This window comes from Bos grunniens, chromosome 14 (assembly GCF_055505025.1).
Source record: "Bos grunniens cultivar Pamir isolate PY7600 chromosome 14, Bosgru_T2T1.0, whole genome shotgun sequence".
In the NCBI taxonomy this organism is placed as follows: Eukaryota; Metazoa; Chordata; class Mammalia; order Artiodactyla; family Bovidae; genus Bos; species Bos grunniens.
In genome coordinates, this window is record NC_141178.1 from 17,417,623 (window position 1) to 17,431,006 (window position 13,384).

Consider the following 13,384-nt stretch of genomic DNA (forward strand, 5'->3'; position numbering starts at 1 on the left):
ACTTAAAGATTTAATTCTTAATTCAGTTTATTTCAGTAGTTAATTTTAGTGGCTGACATAACTGAAAAGCTCCCTCACTGAGATTCGTTGACCTGAGACTGGAAATGTCTTTAATGATGTACTCAGGATACTTATTTTTCATTCTCATCCATTTTAAAAAGGTCTAGTACATTTCTGTCTTGCTTGTATAAATAAGATATTCTTCTAAATTAGTGGAAAGATGTTGCCTTATTCTTTTAAATAAGTTAGTGGCATCTTTATTTGTTATTTTTTTGTTAGTGGTATCTTTAACTCATATGTTTGGCCCTTTGTGTTTTACAGGAATCTTTTAAAAGTACCCAAATTGTGAGGAATAATTTATAGTAGATAAAGTAGATAATTTAATTTCACTAAGTGTAGATACTAAAATTTGTCAATTTGATTAAATGTGTGTATGTAAATTGTAATATGCATCAGTTAACCGAAACAGAAGAGTACCAGTTCCTTCCCGTTACTGAATGTCTTCTCTTCCTTCAGTGTATTCAATGTAGTGTTAACGTGCTTTCTTCTGTCATGGGAAAGATACACAGTGTTTTTCCACTTTACTAAATATTAAGTGCATGTCCTTACTTTTGAATAAAAGTAAGTATGAGTGAGTATTCTCATATACATCCCCTGTAGCTCAGTAGATGGTCTTGTAGTTTTATGCGTCACATTTGGGGACACTGCTGTATTGGGATCCAAAACACAAAACAGAGAGAGTCCATCATATGTGGTCCAGGTGGGAGGGTCCCAAGGAGCCAAATTAAACTAAACAAATTATTGGGTAATATAGTTCAAGAATTCTGGGATGGAGAAGTGATTAAAGGAATAAAAAAAAATCAATAATGTCTCCACAAACATGCAGCTTAGGCAGAAAGTCATTGGTATAATGACCAGTAAATGTGGAAATGGAAGAAGTGAGAGCCAGATAAGCTAGGCTGGGCATGAAGGTGAATAGTTCTTGAGGAAGTAAGCCCAATGGTATGTTTAAATCATGTTGTAGCACTTTGCAGCCTATGTAGGCTATGTAATGTTACTACAAGGTCTGTTCAGGTACAACTACTAACATTGCCTCATTTTCTCCTAACTGATAGGACATTCCCTTACTGGAGAAGGAATTTACATTTCTAAATTAGGAAGGACTCTCTGATAGCAAGAGAAAAAAACTGTATTCAAGTAATTTTAAGTTATAAGAAAAGGGGAGGGGGGAAATCGATTGATTCTGATAACCAAAATGGTAAGAAAGACAAATACAATACAAATCTTGTCTTTGGAATGGCTTAGAATTCAATTCCACACCGTGAGGATTCTTGTCTTTTCATGTTGATTTATCTCTCTCTTACTATGTGTATGTGTGTGTATTTGACCTAGCATGGCTGTGGTACCTCTGGAGTCAAATACTTAATTCTGATCAAGGAGACAGTGATATGGTCCAGAACCTGTTGAAAAAATATCAGAAGCAGTTTTCTTTGGGCTTTCTTGGCTCATGTGCACACATCTTAGACAATCACTGTGGTCAAGGAGGTTAGTCATTATGACTTGGCCAGTGGCAGCCCAGCTTGGGTCAAATGTCCAACCTCTGTGTTCAAGGGTGTGAGATATGGATACCAGAAAATGTAGGAATAGCAGAAACATGGCTCCTGGGGATAATTTTTGAAAGACAATCATCTATCTCAATTTACATCTACTAATTTTTCATTTTATGCTTAATCACAGTAGTTTTAAAACGCAAAATGTTGATTGCATAACATTTAGACTAAATCACATTTATGCGTTTCTGTTTTGATAGGAATAATGTAAGTGAATTTTGATGGTATTGCATCCATGAATGGAGGGAAGGGTGAAAAATAATTTAGAAGAGAAAGACATGGGATGCATAAGATTGCAAACTTTATAGCAGGTGTTCATTTGTTTTGTTTCTCAACCTATAGTTTATTCACATGGGAAAAAGGAATTAGGAGATGTTCTGTTATATATAGTTTTGAAAATAAAGTTCTACCTTGCAGAATTTATTAATTTTGAAACTATCATTATAAACAGTTTTTAAGCAGATTCATTAATTCGAATTATTACACAATTTAAAATTTGTCAGCTAATTTTGAAGTTCTTTGAGGATATATGGTGATATTAAGTACATGGAAAGGTTTTTAAATGTATGGTCTTCTTTGGAAATGAGTTATTCTAATATTTTATACAAACTGGCAAGAATTCAGCAAAAATTCAACCAAATTGTTCTATATGCAGTCTTTTTTCCCTTCTTTTGCAGTCAGAACAAGATTATAGTTTCCAGATGAAATTCTGAATGTCACATAGTGATGACATATATTTTCCTGGTTGGCTCGGCATGAGATGCAATTTTGCATGCCATGTCACGCTGCCTTGCAGAATCCAAAAGCCATTATTTCCCAAGGGGCTTTCAGGAGTGATAGTATCAAATGTAGTTTGTATTTTAAAGAAAAGTCTCAGGCATCATTGCCATTCTTATGGCAAGTTGCTTAAAGGTTTATATATTATCCAAACTACAGAAATTTTAAAATAACATTACTATGTAAAGGTCACTTTTTCTCTAGGTTATTTAATTTTATATTGCCAAACAGTGAGTGAGTGAATGTCATTCGGTCATGTCCAACTCTTTGCAACCCCATGGACTGTACAGTCCATGGAATTCTCCAGGCCAGAATACTGGAGCGGGTAGCCTTTCCCTTCTCCAGGGAGTCTTCCCAACCCAGGGATCGAACCCAGGTCTTTCACATTGCAGGTGGATTCTTTGCCAGCTGAGCCCCCAGGGAAGCCCATGAATACTGGAGTGGGTAGCCTATCCCTTCTCTAGCATATCTTCCCAACCCAGGAATTGTCTTCTTCATTGCAGGCAGATTCTTTACCAGCTGAGCCACCAGGAAACGCCATTGCCAAATAGAGTTGCCAAAAACCATGATCAGTGTGCAATATAGATCAAGAATTATGAAGGTATAGTAGGAAAACCAGTAGATTAGTGGCAAAAATAAACGGTTTTAACCCAGTTCCCCTCCCATGTTAAGCTAACCTCAGATAGCCGCAATTTATTCATTTATAATATGGTAATAAGTGTACCCAACTATCTCACAGTTTTAAGTCTTAAGTAAGATATGTGAAAGTTCTGTATATGTGTATGGTAAAATGCAATTCAGATAAAACATACGATCACATCTTTTATGTTTGCATTTTAAGAGGAAAGGTATAGACTTCAAGCAAAGTGAAGCTTATTTTATTCATTAGGTTTTGACACTGCAATGTAGTTTTATTTTTTCTTGTTTATTTGATGATAATCATTCTACAGCTGACTTAAAACCCAATATTTCCATTTATGTCTATATAATAACATATTTCATACTGATGATCTTTCTATTTTACATTTGTTTTAACTAACTTGCTTTATTGCTTCTTTTCTTCTATTTTCTTCTTTTTTTTTTAAGGTGTCTCAGGTTCAGTTCCCTGGACAGCTCTGTTTGGGTATCTTACAGGTCCTTAAAGCCAAACTTGTATCAAATCTGTCCAACTCTGTACCTCCCCTTACCACCATTGACCATGTTGCTCAAGGCTGAAACCCAGGACTCATCTTTAGTATCTCCTTGCTCTATCTGTTCTGCCTCCAAATTATTCTTAGTGTTTTTGTTTCAGTCTGTTTGTATGCTGCTTCCCTAGTCAGAATTGCATAATTCTTATATAGGATAATGTAAGGGTATCCTGATTAGTCTCCCTAGTGTCATTTCCAGATTATTTTATCATCTGTTGTCTAGATGACAGCAAGAGTCATCTTATTAAAAATCTAAATTGGATCATTTTATTCCCTACTTGAAATGCTTTTGTGACTTCCTGTTGCACTTAAGGTAGAATCCACACTCCTTACCGAGGCTGATAAAGTCTGACCTGATCCTCTCTCTCTAGGCTTCTTTCATTTCATCTTTTGTCATTTTGCGTTACATCGATCATCTTTCACTTCTTCAAAAACTGCATGCTTTTTCTTGCCTGGGATCTTTTGCATGTTCTGTTTCTATTGCTTCTATTGCTGTTTTCATAACTATTAAGTTTGTATTTAAATGTTGTCTTCTCAATAAAGAAACTTTTCCCTTTCAGTCTTTCTAAAATAGGTCTGTGCCATTCTTCCAAGCTTCTCTACCTTAGTACCTCTTTTCTGTCCTCATAATGCTTATCATACTGTGTTTGACTTACTCACATTTGTATTCCCAGAATCTAACAGCTATTTCTGGCATTGAGCAAACTGAGTAAATAATGGCTTCATGAATGAATAAGTTCTATTTCTTTAGTTATTTTTATTTAGGGACTTAATAATCACATTCCTTAGCCTTATTTATCTTCCATCTTTTATTGATTTAAATTGACATCCTGTAACTTTTCAAATTTGTTTCCACATTCCCCAGGGATATTTTTCAAATATTTGGGAGAGGTAACAGCTTTTATTTTTCTTACCTTTTGCAAAAAGTGTATTTCTTTCCAGTGACATCAAAGTCATTATTAGGATTATGAGTGAGTTAACAATTCTTTTCTGTAGCTATGCGTTTGTGGTGCAGGCTCAGTCACTAAGTTGTGTCTGACTCTGTGACCCCATGGACTGTAGCCTGCCAGGCTCCTGTCCATGGAACTCTCCAAGTAAGAATACTGGAGTGGGTTGCCATTTCCTTCTCCACATAATGATAAAATTTTCTAAAATAGGTCTGTGCCAATATATCCATTTAGTAAATTTGTTATTCATTCATTTCTGTCTTTCCACTGTAAACTCCTCAAAGACATAATCTCCATCTTTTATTTATCTTTATCTTTGTTTCTGAAGGTCCTTGCAAAACTAGGCACTCAGTAATGCTTATTGAATTGAACTAAGCAACTTTCCATAGCTCATAAGTCTTGGAAGGGGATAGCAGTTTCCTCTATCGCATTTTCAGGTGTTTTCTAAGCCATACCAGTGGAATGGAAGAATAGCAATATAAGAAGATACACAAATCTGCTTTTATTTTTATTGTGTTGTGATTCCCTAAATCCTTATGAGATCTCCTTCAGATTAAGAAATTGGGGGATTGAGAGTCAAGTGGTATGATTCCTCTTCTGCTGTGTTCTTCAATCCAGTATGTTTTTCCAGTAGTCTTGCCTTCAAGAAATAGCAAGGAGGACAATCTGAAGCAGAAAGTCCTGGGAAGAGGGATTGAAGGGGAAGTGAAAAGGACAGTGGGGATCCTGATCCTGTAGGAATTTATGAGCCATTTTAAGGACTTGGGCCAGTAAAATTAAGAGTAAATACATGACTGAACAACTTGATTTCCCAATAACATAAAGGGGAAACTAAAGATTGACACAGTTTTTTTTCTTGGTGAATATTTAAAACTTAAATGAAACTATAAATCATAAATATGTACCTTACACAAAGGTACTTTTTAAAAACAATGTCACTACACTACTAGGGAAAGGTTTATTTAAAGAAGATACACATATGATTTTTTTCTCTTTTTAAAATATTAATGATTGATTTCAACTAATGCTTACTGAGCAAGACATTCTTATTATTTCATGGTGCTACATGAAATGAATATAGGAAACATGGATTGTCCTTGCAATGAAATGAATATTGTCTTGGTTTTAGCACTATGAAAACTGAATTGCATTTTACTGAATAAAGTACATAATTATATAAATTGGTGGTTAGAAGTCTTATGTTTAAAGGAAAAATTGCTATAGGAATTTTTCTTTCTTAATTTCCCATTAGAAATCCTCCTTCCTTATCGACCAAAAACCAAAGTTGGCCAACTTTTGTTACAGGACCTCTCTAAGACTCTTATGCAACAGATGTTAGAAGTTTGAAACAGAAACGACTTAATTCTGAGGAACACTTTACTCTGAGAGCTGAATTCTACCGTCATTGAACAAATGTTTTTTGATTCCTTGGTATCACTAAGTAACCTTGTTATGATGAGAATCTTGAACTTCAGGAACATAAACCATTTGGTCTCAAATGTCATTATTTTGTGCCATTGTTCTAGATATACTATAGGATGCTCAGAGTTACCGTTTAGCCATTGACACCATTATTTAAATCCTCAAAATAAGAACGGAGGTTTTTGACATACTGACTTTAAGTAATTGTTACCAGGTTCCAGTTCAGCCATGAGAAGGTAAAAGGATGTTCTGATGTAAATCATTGAGTGATATACAGAGGCAAAAAAATATAGACATTTACTTCTGCGGCTTGGAGTTTCAAGCTTTATGCTTTTTCAGCCAATTTTATCTAGGTGGTGTTAGATTAATAAATACATACATAAAGATAATTTCTCATTGAAAGAGTAAGAGTAGTGGGGCAGGGGCAGGCAGAATGTATCTTTGAAGTCCAACTATTAACCACTGCATTTAATTGTTGTACAGTATTACTGTGCTCTTCTGCTTCCTTTGGAGAAACAAATATTCAGACTTTTGCATTATACCATGAAGAATTAAAAATACAGAATTATGTCAGAATTCTATGAGATTATAAAGAAAGGGCCAAATCTAATTTGGAGAATTCAGTGACTGTTTCTCAGGAAATGATGTTTAAGGTAGAACTAAAACAATATGTTTATTGTGATTAAAAAAGGAAAGTCACTTTGTTTCAGATCTGGTAATCTTCAAGTTTTTTCTATATCTTCTGTATCTTGTCTTATATCAGTTAATTTTTAATTACTATTCTCTATATTTAAAGTAATTTAATGAACTTCTTATTACACAATGCAGCATTTAACATGAGTAGTATTCTTGACTTTAGATGTACTTATCATTAACTTCTGACATTAGATTAGTCCCCAGCATGTAGTAGATGTTACAGACATTTTGGTTAAAGTATGGTTCAAAATTGGCAGTTTTATAGAGTATAATTGTGCTACCTGTAAAATGTACATAATTACAAAAAAAATTATCTTTTGAAAATACAAGCTTGTCTTCCTATTCTGTTGTCTTTTGATAATATGAATATGATGGATTGAAAATTAGTGTATCTAAAATAGGTGCTTTTATACTTCTAATAGCCAGGTCAGTCTACTTAAAGAGATTTTTTAAACTGATTATATTTTTCATAGCTTTTTGGAAACACTTTTAAGCCACATAGAGATTTCAACACCTCGTATAATTTCTTAAATCATAATATCAGCAAATACAGCTTTTGGTGTGTAGTGACTTGAAATATCTATCACTTAACAGTCAGGTAATGGTGTCCAGTCTGCTTGATAATATTAACATTTATTAGATGGTTTTATTTTCAAATTGTAATAACATTATTTATACAACACTAATATTCTCTATCAGTAGATTTTTAAAATTTGACCATAAGCAGCTTTTGTGGAAACCTTTGGTATCCATGGTTTCAAGGAGTTTTAAAATTTGGCCTGCATTTTAAAAAATTATTTATATTTTTAGAATTTATTTTCTTAGAGCAGTTTTAGGCTTGCATTTAAATTGAGGGGAAGGTTCAGAGATTTCTCACGTATCTACTGCCCCACACGTGTGTAGTCTTCCTCATTATCAAAAACCCCACCAAAGTGGTATGTTGTTATACTTGATGGATTTATACTGATCCATCATTATCATCCAAAGTCCTTATTTCTCAATAGGGATCACTCATGGTGTAATATATTCTTCTGTTTGAACAAATGTATATAACAACATACACACTCCAATATAGTGATATGCAGAGTAGTTTCAATGCCCCCAAAATTCTCTTTGCTCTGCCTATTGCTCTTCTCTCCTTAACTTCTCTGCTAATCTTTTTATTATCTCCATAGTTATGCTTTTTCCAGATTGTCACATAGTTGGAAGCATTCAGTACGTAGCCTTTTCAGATGGGCCTCTTTCACTTAGAAATATGTATTTAAATTTACTCCATGTGTTTTTTTTTGCTCATTTCTATTAATGAATAATAATCCATTTTCTAAGTGTACCACAGTTTATCTGGCAGCTCACCTTCTAAAGGACATCTTGGTTGCTTCCAGGTTTTGATAGTTATGAGTAAAGCTTCTGTAGCATCTGTGTGCATGCATATGGTTGGTCTACATTTAATTTAGTTATTTAAATCGGCAGAGTTCTACAATAAGTTTATGTTGCCATATTCTTCTCATACCTGCTAAGATATAAGAATAACTATAAGGTCCAGGTGAGTGGAAAGTAAATTAAGGTGTGTTTTATTTTAAAATGGGGCTTCCCTGGTAACTCAGGTGCTAAAGAATCCACTTGCCATGGGGGAGGACCCCAGTTTAATTCCTGGGTTGGGAAGATCCCTGGGGAAGGGTTAGGTTACCCACTCTAGCATTCTTGGGCTTCCCTTATGGCTTAGATGGTAAAGAATCCACCCGCAATGCAAGAGACCTCGGTTCTGACCCTGGGTTGGGAAGATCCCCTGGAGGAGGGCATGGCAACCCACTCCAGTATTCTTGCCTGGAGAATCTCATTAACAGAGGAGCCTGGCAGGCTACAGTCTGGGTCGCAAAGAGTCAGACGTGACTTGCTGTTGTAAAATATTAATTCTGAAATATACAGTAAAAAGTTAAAAACCTCCTCCCCTCTTACCCCTCATACAATTCCATTTTACTGTCTTCAAAGGTAACCTCTGTGAAGGGTTTGTATTTTATCTCTCTATAACTATGTGTTAATGAGATAAACACAGGCTCAACCTCACATACTGTTTTAAAAACATGTGGATTCTTCTACAGAAATACATATATTTTCACATCACAGTGTATCAAAAATACGATTTCTGTCATATGTTGAACTGTTCCTCTTTTTAAATGTTTGAAATACAATCCTATCACAAGTATTTCAAAGTTAATTTAACCATATCTTTTTTGATGGATATTAATTGCTTAGCATTTTCTTCCTCTCCTTTCTCCTCCTTCCTTCTCTCCCTTTTTTTCACTATTTCAAATAATACTGCTGATACTAAACATTTTTCAAATTATTGATTGAATCTCACATGTCATATGTTTTAGTATTTCTGTAGCATAGGTTTTTAGAAATGGAATTAGTTTGTAGAAAAACTTGCATGTTTAAATATCCTGTCTTGTAATTTCACTCTGCAGGCTATCCTTATAGTCCCAGTATATGAAACATTCTAACAAAGGGCTTTAATGATGTCAGATGTTTTTAAAAATACAAATTAACTGTTTAAAATGTTTGCCGACATGACAGTTGAGAAGAATATATGATTGTTGCCTTAATTTTTATTTTATTATTAGGAAAGTTGATCATATCTTAGTAAGTTTTTTGGCCAAATTATGTTTTGTATGAATTATTTGTTCATATTTTTTCCATTTTTTGTTATTTATCCATATGACACTTTGATATCTTCATTTGAACTTGTAATGGAAATCCTAGCCTGATAGGTATAAAACTATATTTCCTTTTCCTCTCCCCTCTAGTGCCATTCTTCCAGTTGATCAAATATAAAACCTTGGAGTTATCCTTGCTTTACTTTTCTCTCTTATTGTAGTTATAATCCATCAGTAAATTTGTTGGCTGTATCTTTGAAAACAATATAGAAATTCTCCATTCTTGTTAGCTCTGTTGCTACTACCACCTCTCACAACCTGTCTTCTTGTTTTAATATTTATGTAGACCGTTTTCTACATAGTAACCAGAGACTTCTCTCAAAATATGTCCATTAATTTCAAGACTGTTTAGAGTCATATCCTGTCTCAAAATAAAACCCAACCTCCTTACCACAGCCTGTGTAAGCCCTGTGTGATTTGGTCCCTATTGGTACCTCTGACCTTGTCTCTTGCTTCTGTCATTTTTACTTTGTTCTAACCATCCTTGCTTTTGTATGGTTTCTTGAAAATTCCTAAGTACACTCCCATCTTGGTGCTTTGCAGTGTTGTTCCCATCTGCCTAGAATGCTCCACCTCCATGGATCTCTCCATGGATCTCTTCTTTTTTTTTTTTTAACAAACATTTTTGAATGTTTCTTGGGATTGGGGGCAGGAGGAGAAGGGGACGACAGAGGATGAGATGGCTGGATGGCATCACTGACTCGATGGACGTGAGTCAGAGTGAACTTCGGGAGCTGGTGATGGACAGGGAGGCCTGGCGTGATGCGATTCATGGGGTTGCAAAGAGTCGGACACGGCTGAGCAACTGAACTGAACTGAATGTGTATACTGTGGTAGGCTGTGGTATTATTAGCATGAGAATAAAAGGTTTATGTTCCATGCCCTTAAGATACTTTGAATCTACTATAAATGCAAATATGTGAACCAAATAGAGCGGAAAGGGAAAGTATGAGTAGATAATAGCACTTGTCATTCTCATAGTGATGATGTAGTAGCACTTAGTTTGGAGACTGTTCAATGATTATCAAATTTAGCTTAGTAAAAGTCTTGAAAACCAAGATCTGAGTCATTTATTTTATAGTATTTAAAATAGCACCCTATCAATTACATGTATCAGTTCAGTTCAGTTCAGTAGCTCAGTCGTGTCTGATTCTTTGCGACCCCGTGAATCGCAGCATGCCAGGCCTCTCTGTCCATCACTAACTCCCGGATTTCATTCAGACTCAACGTCCATCGAGTCAGTGATGCCATCCAGCCATCTCATCCTCTGTCGTCCCCTTCTACTCCTGCCCGCAATCCCTCCCAGCATCAGAGTCTTTTCCAGTGAGTCAACTCTTCGCATGAGGTGGCCAAAGTACTGGAGTTTCAGCTTCAGCATCATTCCCTCCAAAGAAATCCCAGGGCTGATCTCCTTCAGAATGGACTGGTTGGATCTCTTTGCAGTCCAAAGGACTCTCAAGAGTCTTCTCCAACAACGCAGTTCAAAAGCATCAATTCTTCGGCACTCAGCCTTCTTCATAGTCCAACTCTCACATCCATACATGACCACAGGAAAAACCATAGCCTTGATTAGACGAACCTTTGTTGGCAAAGTAATGTCTCTGCTTTTGAATATGCTATCTAGGTTGGTCATAACTTTCCTTCCAAGGAGTAAGCGTCTTTTAATCTCATGGCTGCAGTCACCATCTGCAATGATTTTGGAGCCCCCAAAAATAAATTGTGACACTGTTTCCACTGTTTGCCCATCTATTTCCCATGAAGTGATGGGACCAGATGCCATGATCTTCGTTTTCTGAATGTTGAGCTTTAAGCCAACTTTTTCACTCTCCACTTTCACTTTCATCAAGAGGCTCTTTAGTTCCTCTTCACTTTCTGCCATAAAGGTGGTGTCATCTGCATATCTGAGGTTATTGATATTTCTCCCGGCAATCTTGATTCCAGCTTGTGCTTCTTCCAATCCAGCGTTTCTCATGATGTACTCTGCATATAAGTTAAATAAGCAGGGTGACAATATACAGCCTTGACATACTCCTTTTCCTATTTGGAACCAGTCTGTTGTTCCACGTCCAGTTCTACCTGTTGCTTCCTGACCTGCATACAGATTTCTCAAGAGGCAGGTCAGGTGGTCTGGTATTCCCATCTCTTTCAGAATTTTCCACAGTTTATTGTGATCCACACAGTCAAAGGCTTTGGCATAGTCAATAAAGCAGAAATAGATGTTTTTCTGGAATGCTCTTTTTCCATGATCCAGCAGATGTTGGCAATTTGATCTCTGGTTCCTCTGCCTTTTCTAAAACCAGCTTGAACATCTGGAAGTTCATGGTTCACATATTGCTGAAGCCTAGCTTGGAGAATTTTGAGCATTACTTTACTAGTGTGTGAGATGAGTGCGATTGTGTGGTAGTTTGAGCATTCTTTGGCATTGCCTTTCTTTGGGATTGGAATGAAAACGGACCTTTTCCAGTCCTGTGACCACTGCTGCGTTTCCAAATTTGCTGGCATATTGAGTGCAGCACTTTCACAGCATCGTCTTTCAGGATTTGGAATAGCTCAACTGGAATTCTATCACCTCCACTAGCTTTGTTAGTAGTGATACTTTCTAAGGCCCACTTCACATTCCAGGATGTCTGACTCTAGGTCAGTGATCACACCATCGTGATTATCTGGGTTGTGAAGATCTTTTTTGTACAGTTCTTCTGTGTATTCTTGCCATCTCTTCTTAATATCTTCTGCTTCTGTTAGGTCATACCATTTCTGTCCTTTATCGAGCCCATCTTTCCATGAAATGTCCCCTTGGTATCTCTGATTTTCTTGAAGAGATCTCTAGTCTTTCCCATTCTGTTGTTTTCCTTTATTTCTTTGCATTGATCGCTGAGGAAGGCTTTCTTATCTCTTCTTGCTATTCTTTGGAACTCTGCATTCAGATCCTTATATCTTTCCTCTTCTCCTTTGCTTTTCACTTCTCTTCTTTTCACAGCTATTTGTAAGGCCTCCCCAGACAGCCATTTTGCTTTTTTGAATTTCTTTTCCATGAGGATGGTCTTGATCCCTGTCTCCTGTACAATGTCACGAACCTCATTCCATAGTTCATCAGGCACTCTATCTATCAGATCTAGGCCCTTCAATCTATTTCTCACTTCCACTGTATAATCATAAGGGATTTGATTTAGGTCATACCTGAATGGTCTAGTGGTTTTCCCTACTTTCTTCAATTTAAGTTTGAATTTGGTAATCAGGAGTTCATGATCTGAGCCACAATCAGCTCCTGTCTTGTTTTTGTTGACTGTATAGAGCTTCTCCATCTAAAATGTAACATATATATATGTCCACATATAGTTATAAATTATTCTTTGATTTCTGAAATTTTCATTATAAAAATTACTGAATTTCTCTAAGTTCTTCATTTTAAACAAAGAAAATTCTTGTAACATTACTTGGTTTTTATGTGATCAGTTCTTTTGAAAGTGAAAATGAAAGTGTCAGTTGCTCAGTCATGTCCAAATCTTTGTGACCCCATGGACTATAGCCCTTCAGGCTGCTCTCTCCATGGAATTCTCCAGACAAGAATACTGTATTAGGGTAGCCATTCCCTTCTCCAGGGAATCTTCCCAACCCAGGGATCAAACCTGGGTCTCCTGCATTGCAGTCAGGTTCTTTACTGTCTGAGCCACCGAGGAAGCCGAGTGCTTCTTTTGTTTACTATCAAAACCAGTGTTTTAAGTAGAGAGATACTATGAGTAAGCTTTTATTCTCAGGAAAATTCACATTTGGGAAGACACATTTTCTATTAATTCTGGGTGAAGGAAGTTCAGTTTTCTTTTTCAATAACATTTTTATTTATGTTTTAACTTCATACTGAGAAATTCATGGATTGTTAGGTTATAATTAAGTAAATTTACACAATGTAAACACATCCATGTATTCAAAAAATAGAGCATTACTGTTACTCCATAAACCGACATCCCAGTCATCAGTCTCTGAAAAAGAGTCATCTTCACTCTCTTGACTATTAACAGATTGTTTTTTTTTGA

The 13,384-nt window shown here is 35.9% G+C and overlaps 1 protein-coding gene across 30 annotated transcripts in view; it reads left to right on the plus strand.

Annotated features, from left to right (window-relative positions):
• The window catches only part of VPS13B (vacuolar protein sorting 13 homolog B), an 805,974-nt gene that overhangs the window by 346,323 nt on the left and 446,267 nt on the right, over positions 1-13,384 (plus strand). The window lies entirely within an intron of this gene.